At 36.9% G+C, this 7,561-nt stretch overlaps 1 protein-coding gene across 3 annotated transcripts in view; it reads left to right on the top strand.

Annotated features, from left to right (window-relative positions):
- LOC117170201 (plasma membrane calcium-transporting ATPase 3) overlaps positions 1-7,561 on the top strand; it is a 1,035,667-nt gene that overhangs the window by 278,617 nt on the left and 749,489 nt on the right. The window lies entirely within an intron of this gene.

Raw genomic sequence — 7,561 nt, 5'->3', positions numbered from 1 at the left:
TCACGTTTCAGAGAGGTGTCTTTCAGGGCGACACCATGAGCCCACTCCTCTTTTGCCTTACATTATTGCCACTATTTCTAGCACTGCGCCATTCCGACGGGTTCTTGTGCGGCAAACCTGCAGATCGAAAGTACAAAGTCACTCATGTATTTTACATGGACGATCTTAAGATCTATGCTAAAAAACAGAGCAACTGCATCTAGCTCTGGGGATTGTCGAACGATATACTAAGGAAATTGGAATGGAATTTGGATGAGACAAATGCGCCAAGGTTTATTTGAAGCGAAGAACACTTAATGGCATCCCTGAAGATCCTGAGCTCGTTGATAGAAGCGCCATACGACACCTTTGCGCTGGAGAGACTTATACATACCTGGGCGTGCCACAGACCCGCATTTAGGATGTGGCATCTATAAAAGATACTCTCCGAAGCAGATACAAACGTCTCATCCGACAGATTTGGTCTTCCGAACTGTCGGCGAGGAAAAAAGTATCTGCAACGAACATGCTTGCCGTCTCGGTACTACTCTATTCATTTGCAGTAGTTCCATGGACGAAGAACGAGCTCAGATCTCTGGATATCCGGACAAGAAAGGTTATGCACGTGAACAAAAGCATTCATCTCAAGTCTTCCGTTCCGCGACTGTACATCTCACGCCGTCAAGGGGGTTGCGGAATATTGAGTCTTGAATGTCTCACAACAGGATAATTCTGGGTACAGCACATAGAGTTGCAAATGGAAGAGACCCTCTTTTTAAATGGTCAGGAATCACGAAGAAGTGGGCAAAGGAGCATTTCTGTACAAAGCAGCGGAGGAGGCTGCTGAAACACTCGGACTTGACTTCAGTATTAGGTGTGAGCAAAATGCATCAAATCTTATCTATCTCGAGTACTCACTCCTGAAAGCCCGGATTCAGAAAACACAAGAGAAAAACTTTCGTGAACAGCTCCTCGATAAGAGGATGCACGGTATCTTCCACAGAAATGTGAAGGATCAGTCAAGGTCTTGTAAGCTAGTGTTTGCTTTCCTTAAATCGCCCGGATTGAAGTCTGGTACGGAGGGTTTCATTTTTGCTCGCCAAGACGGTGTTATTTCCACCTTAACATATAGTCGCCACATTTTGAGTCAAGACATTCCCGATGATAGCTGCAGGGCGTGCCATGCGCACCCCGAGCATTTAGCTCACATACTATCTAGTTGTCCAACTCACGCGGGAAAGACCTACATTCAAAGGCTCAATGCGGCAAAAAGAGTGCTTTATTACCATCTCTGTCACCCCTACGGCATTCACCTTAATATCGCTCCTCTAAATGCTCCTAGGGAAATTGAGTCAATTGTCGAGAATGGGAAGTGCCGCATATACTGGAACTTTATATTCTCGACAATTGTTTCTGTTGCTCTCTCGAGGCCTGACATGGTTCTTCTTGACTTCGAGAAGCGAACCATGTTCGTTATCGAATTTTCGGCACCAGCTGACAAAAACATCATAGCCAAGGAGAATGAAAAGAAAGAGAGGTATCGAGACCTTATAAGGGAGTTGCAACGATTGTACCCGGAATATTCTGTTAAACTAACAGTTAACAGATGTTTAACTGTTAAACAACTGCACCTATAGATATCCTTGTGGCCTCAACGACCACGCTTAAATTCATTTACCCAGTTATAAACCGTTGCTAAGGCAGGGGTAGATGTGCCATGAACTGAGTCCAATTCATTTTTTATCTCATATGGAGTTAAACCCTTTAAATGAAAATGTTTGATTACCGCTCTGAACTCGTTTTTTTCCATTTTTCTTAACGAACAATTTTTTTTTCAATTGGTTATAAAAACACGTAAACTCAGAAGATGTGGACTGTGACTGCACCATATATCTAGTCGGGAGTGGTGCTGACTGAAAACAGATGATTTGGAGCGATTCGCGCGCCATCTGTTGGTCATTCTAAGGACTTATTGAACTACCCTCGTATTTGTTTATCGCGCCAACTACAGTAATGACTTATTCGCCGGCACTCGGCTACTCATCCTAGAAGCTTTTCTGTTACGCGCATGATCGCATACGACGGGCCCTTTTCGGCTCGTAAGTTGACTTTTCTTTTTATTCATGTAACAAGAGATTTTCCGAAGAAGAAGTTAACGCGGATGTAATCGAAGATGAAATTATAAATTTATAAGCGATGATTAAAAGAGACAGACTGATTGCCCTTTGATTTTTTCAGTGGTTTTTTCTACAATAATTCGAAAAAGATAATGAAATTCATTTATAATCATTGTGAAAAATATATATATATATATATAATATAAAAATATATAATCAGCATGAATTAATGATTGCAAACATAAGGAAAAAGGCAAAATTTTTCTTTCTAAATTAAGGTATTACACGTGCAAATGGTATGAAACTTAAAATTTAGACATTCAAATTGTGCGCCAACTAGCTCTTCGGCTTCGTGCATGATCGGGTACGACCGGCCTCTTTGGGCTTGTAACGATGGGGGAAGGTTCCAAAGAGGAATTGAGCAATTTAAATCGCTGTACGATGATCCGCTCGTGATTTTTTCGCTGGCGGAAAATCTCGATTTTCACAACTGATGACTTGCGCATGTCCGCAACTTGCGTATCTACAATCGTGTGAGAGAGCCCTTCACGGGGGAATGAGAAATAATGTATGGAAACAAATGCTTTTCTTATGAGTTTTTTTTTTAGGGATCAGTTAAAGTAAATGTATTTAAATGTTTTGCACGTTACAAAGCATTATTTTCAAAATAATTAGTAATTCTTTTGTAGAAAAATATCGCGAAGTAAGTCAGTGACAGAGCAATTTCGAGTACGCCTATTGAAAAAGATGATTTGCGGTTCCATCGATATCTCAACGTAGATTTGTCGGAAATCAAAAAAGTTGCAAATTTTTTTTTTAATTTTTGTTATCATTTGAAGTAAAATATGCGATTTTGTACGAAAAATTTCGTCATTTTTTAAGTGACAAACAACGTTAATATAAAAAAAATTAAACAAAAATTTCGTTGGGGGAGAATTTTCATATGTAGAAAAAGTTTAACAAGTTTGAGAAGGATCGGTTCAGTAAATTTTGTAAAATCGCTGGAACGGACTTTTAAACAGTGTTTTCGAGAAAAACTCGTTTAAAGTCTTAAACATTGAATAAGCAAAGAAAAAAATTAATTTTTTTAACGATTTCAGCTCCTTCTTTTTTCCATTAAGGGCCATACATTTATCACGTGGACACTTTAGGGGGGGGGGGTATGGCAAAATTCCACGCTTTTCCACGAGGGGGGCCGGGGGAGTCAAGCTAGAATCCACGTGGACACACATTTCCCTAAATCTGTGGAAAATATACTGAAATGAGACAAAGTATACTCTAGGTACACTACAACTTTTATATTGTGCCAGCGCACAGTATAACTTTTATTTCCATTTTTTTCACGACTTTTTCTTTGAAAGTCAAATCATGTTTAAGCTCACGTTCCTAAGCTTATTCGAATTTTTACAGCCAATTCATCGCTCCTTTTGGACGTCTTATAGTCCGGGAGCTCGCGACAATTCTATGGGCGTTATTTTAGTACTCACTAAAATTTCAGATTCTTTTGTTTTTATAGTCAACAGTTCGAAATTCGTTGATCTTAGTACTCTTGAAACCCACGGGGAATGATTGTTTAGATGCTAAAAACTAACAATAAGTTTGACTGGCAAGTCCTGAGTGGTGCCAAAGTTAACTGGCAGCCTGTCAAACATGTCAAAGATTCGAGTGAAAAAACGTAATTTTAGTACTCTTTAGACCCACGGCGAATGATTGTTTGGATGCGAAAAACTAACAATAAGTTTGACTGGCAGCTCCTGGGTGGTGCAAAAGTTAACTGACAGACTGTCAAACATGTCAAAGATTCGAGTGAAAAAACGTCATTTTAGTACTCTTTAGACCCACGGCGAATCATCGTTTGGATGCGAAAAACTAACAATAAGTTTGACTGGCAGCTCCTGAGTGGTGCAAAAGTTAACAGGCAGACTGTCAAACATGTCAAAGATTCGAGTGAAAAAACGTGATTTTAGTACGCTTCAAACCCACGGGGAATGATTGTTTGGATGCTAAAAACTAACAATAAGTTTGACTGGCAGCTCCTGAGTGGTGCCAAAGTTAACTGGGAAACTGTCAATCATGTCAAAAATTGGAGTGAAAAAACGTCATTTTAGTACTCTTCAAACCCACTGAAGATGATTTTTTTGGTGCAAACAAGTAACAAAGAATTTGACTGGCAGTTCCTGAGTAGTGCCAAAGTTGACTGGCATTTTAATCAGCAACCGAATGGTCCTTTTCATTAACTAAAATTTTCATGTATAGGATACTTTTATAAAACGAATATGTATATAAAAAAAGGAAACTACGAAAATCTCACTTGTTACGTAAATTCACAGCTCGCAACAATGGGTTTCAAGAGTACTAAAATCATGTTCCTTGCCTTGAATTTTTGGCATGTTTGACAGCCTGCCAGTCAACAATAGCAACACTCTGGACCTGCCAGTGAAACTTCTTAGTAGTTGTTTGCACCTAAAAAATCATCTCCAATAGGTTTCAAGAGTATTAAAATTACGTTTTTTCACTCGAATTTTTGACATGTTTCACAGTCTAAAAATTCTAACCTAAAATAATTTTAGCATCAGTTTTAGGCCTATAAATTGAAATGCATTTAAAAAATGTACCGCCTTGCATTAGTTCGCACAACACTAACACCCGGCTGTTCCGTAAATACAAGAAGCTCGTGCCTCGTGTCGTGTGGCTTGTGAGAGTTAAAAAATGAATAATACATACAGTAATGCAAGGACAATGATGGAACCGATTATGGAAATAAGAGTTTTTTTATTAGCTCTAACCTCCAGAGTTATATTGAAGCTCTCAAAGGCAAGTAAGTATTCTTTTATCAGTGCGGGTATAACCTCAAAAAATCTTCGTTTACAACTTTTTTTCGATACGCCCTAGTGTACATATTGATATGCATTGATTATGACTGTTTTCAGTTTAAGATTTTTGATAAGTAAGTCATGTATGTATCTAATACATAATAAAGATTTAAGTATTTATATATATGGTTGCTATATTTTTGCGTCATTATACCTAAAGATATATCGGCCTATTAGCTACAAAAAATATATGCACTTCAGCCAGAAATCGCAGCTAGATAGGCTGTCAAGTTTAGCTATATTTTTCACCTAGAATATCTAGCTGAACCTCGTTAGGTGTGACACCTATACTTGTTTATCAATAGAAACATAGACATTACAACTAAATTTTCTAGATACTGCACCTATATTTTGCCTCCAAGAAAATCTGTTCAATACAGCTAACTATTTAGGAAGACGAAATCGAGCGATACTTTCTAACTGGCATAGCAAGAATTATAGGTAATGTACCTAAAAAAAATTTTTCAGTGTAGTTAACTTTGTCACCACTAAGGAGCTGCCAGTCAAACTTATTGTTAGTTTTTATCATCCAAACAATCATTCCCCGTGGGTTTGAAGAGTACTAAAATGACGTTTTTTCACTCAAATTTCCGACCAGTTTAACGAAAAATTGTTGCAAAATGCACCAACAGCTGTTAGCCAGTCAGCGAGTTTCGAACTATTGACATATGAAAACAAAAGAATCTGAAATTTTAGTGAGTACTCAAATGACGTCCATGGAATTGTCGCGAGCTCCCGGACATTTTGAAGACTAATAATATCTATATTTTCATAAAATACGTCCACGTGGACAAAGTACGGGGGAGGGGTATTTGTCCAAATTCCACGGTTGTCCACGAGGGGGGGTCAAAAAGTGGTGAAAAATTGTCCTCGTGGTATATGGATGGCCCCTTACACTGTGCACTCTTCACGAACGTAGAAAGTGTCGTGAAAACTAATAAAAGTGCTATTATTTATGGTATTTATAGTAAAAAAAAAAATATTTACAAGTGCTTATCCCCCATTCCCCCCTTAAACACCGATTGGACTCAGCCACGCACTGTCTTCAATACATGCTGTCTTAAAGATATGTTCTTCAATACAATACGGCGTGGAGCCAGGGTTTGAGAGGTATAATATCAGAATGTTGGTAACAACAGAAAGCCGCCGAGATCCAAAAACACTCGACGAAGATGGCCGGATTGGGAGTACTGCCTTGAGACTAAACACGTGTGTGGGACAATAGGCTTAGTAGCTTGAGCACGAGGAGGTGCTTAACGCCCCCCCCCATACCGCCCACCTTACTACCAACCAACATAATAGAAATGCTCAAATTTATTATTGAAATTGCTTGTTAAAAATAAGATTGTGGCACACGCAACGGCCTGCAACAGTTGATCATTTTGTAACCTAAAAACAAAACAAAATGTCGATTTCTTTTATACAAACATTTAAATATTAATATTACCTAGTTATTTATAAATGGTATTATTATTATTGATTTAATAATAATTATTCTGTATATGAAATGTTACAAAATTTTCATTACAAACACATAATTCCTAAGTTTTAGAAATTAAAAACTTTAAGGACATGTGATACTTAGAAAATTGTTGATTTTTTCAGAGTTAGATTCCCCCAGCTTTTTTCCTAGGATAAGAAATATTTTGTCTTCAAAATAACTAACAACGTGTGTGTATATTTCGAGGTTATGTGTTAAAATTCTCCCGAGCGTTACTTCAAAACTACATAATATTTTTTACCGAAAACTTTGGACTTACAAATAAACATAGTAACTAATCTCCCGGAACTAACCTTGTTTGCAGGCAATCAAAAAAAGTTTATTTTATAAATAATTTCTAAATTATCGGAAAGGCAGAGATGAAAAACGACGCAACCTCAAAATAATGCACATACATAAAATTTTTATTTTGCACAATAAGTTTTTTTATATTATCCCTCAAAAATGAGTCCAGGGACGTCCTATATGATATTTTATAGCATCTCCGAATTCAGTTTTTAAAAATGTTCATTGTACATAGCACCATTGAAGTCCCATCGACATATTTTGCCAACAACCACTTGGAGCGCCGCAAGCAAGTCTCAGTAGGCCCCTCCAGGCGAACTAATGGTTACTTAGCGCGGACAAGAACCATTTGGATTGAAAGTAAATTGCCAATTAAAACATTTTTACATTTATAACTTTGCAAAACTTGGTTATTTTAAAAAATACCACAAATATAAGTCGATGAGTAATTTATATTACGATTTCATATATTTTCCAGTAATTCTAAAATTATTAATTACAATTTTCATTCTATATATTGTCTGCAATTTCTACGGATTTTTTTAGACTATTCGTCTAATCAAGTTCTCGTATTTATTTTCCAATTTCTTAATTATTATATATTCTAACGTTTTTATAAAAATATAATTATAATTCCAAGTGATAGGAAAATTGTTCTTTCGGGTATTAAATGTTAAGACGACAGTTCCAAGCCAGATTACGTTTCGCATTGCCAAACAAAATTAGACGAACAGAATTTCACTGGCACATTCATAAAAAATATCATGTTCCATAAAATATATTTTAAAATAAACTTTTAATTATTA

The sequence above is a fragment of the Belonocnema kinseyi genome, chromosome 3, assembly GCF_010883055.1.
Source record: "Belonocnema kinseyi isolate 2016_QV_RU_SX_M_011 chromosome 3, B_treatae_v1, whole genome shotgun sequence".
Classification (NCBI taxonomy): domain Eukaryota; kingdom Metazoa; phylum Arthropoda; class Insecta; order Hymenoptera; family Cynipidae; genus Belonocnema; species Belonocnema kinseyi.
This window is presented reverse-complemented; position numbering and strand designations above follow the sequence as displayed.